This window comes from Myotis brandtii, unplaced genomic scaffold, assembly GCF_000412655.1.
Source record: "Myotis brandtii unplaced genomic scaffold, ASM41265v1 scaffold426, whole genome shotgun sequence".
NCBI classification, from domain to species: Eukaryota; Metazoa; Chordata; class Mammalia; order Chiroptera; family Vespertilionidae; genus Myotis; species Myotis brandtii.
In genome coordinates, this window is record NW_005366314.1 from 949540 (window position 1) to 950859 (window position 1320).

Sequence of the window (1320 nt, forward strand, 5' to 3'; positions counted from 1 at the left end):
CGGAGGTGGGGGGGTCAGGCCCAGGTGCCCGCCCCTCACAATCCTCCCAGAAGGGGGCGTTGCTGACCTCATCCTGGTCACTGTCTGCGAACGTCCCATGGGCAGTTACTTCCTAATCTTAGGGACCCACCCAAGGGGAAGGTTCTGGAACCACCAGAGCACTGAGGAGGGGCGGCCCTGTGCTCCCACACCCCTGTCCCCTGGTCCTGTCTTTTCGGGACAGTCTCGGGTGGGGGGCAGGCGGCTTTCTCAGGCCACGAGCTCTGCTGAGGACAGAGGGCAGGGGCTCCTCCCAGCGTGAGCCTGGTGGCCTCTGAGCTGGTGGGGGGGTCGGCCCCTCACACCCTGAACTGGGGGGTCGGCCCCTCACACCCTGAACTGGGGGGTCAGCCCCTCACACCCTGAGCCGGGGGGTCGGCCCCTCACCCCCTGAACCCGGGGGTCGGCCCCTCACACCCTGAGCCAGGGGTGGGCAGGGCCAGCTCAGTAAACTTCCCGTCCATCACAGACTGACATGGGAGGAAGGAATGTTTATCTTTGTGAAAAGTGACATCACAGACGTGCAGCACAAGCCCATGTCAGCCAGGATTCGTTTTAGCAGGTGTCTGAGGACTCCGTCAACTTTTTCTTTTTTAAAAATATATTTTTATTGATTTAGGAGCGGAAGGAAGAGGGAGAGAGAGAAATATCAATGATGAGAGAATCATTGATCAGCTGCCTCCTGCATGCCCCCTACTGGGGATTGAGCCCGAAACCTGGGCATGTGCCCTTGACCGGGAATCGAACCCAGGACCCTCCAGTCCACAGGCCGACGCTCTATCCACTGAGCCACACTGACTAGGGCCCTGTCAGCTTCCTATAAAACCCGGGAACCTGCTTCAATCGCTACTTGAACCAGCTCCTAACAGCAGCTCCCCGGCCGGAAGGACCGAGGGACCGAGGGACCGTGCAGGGACGTGAGCTGAGCCTCGGTGGCGTCCCCTGCAGGCGGGACAGGTAAGGACAGCGCTGACCACCCCCGGGCGGGGCCGGGAGGTGACCGGTTGGTGCACAGACTCCTCAAGTTGGGGGATGGCTGCTGCCCCTCCAGGGGGTGCTGGGTGCCGCGTCCCCTGACGGAAAACCCACCTCTCCTAAGCGGCCTGTTTACACCGTGGTTTCTGGTCCGTTTCTCTTTCTAGCGCAGCGGGGGATGTTTACATCTAAAATAAACTGTTTTGTCAAAACGGCAAAACAGCGAGGCCTCAGTGAACCCCGTGTCCTTTGGACCCGGAGCACCGCCCTCGCCCTGGAGCACCGCCCTCGCAGGACGGCGGCCGG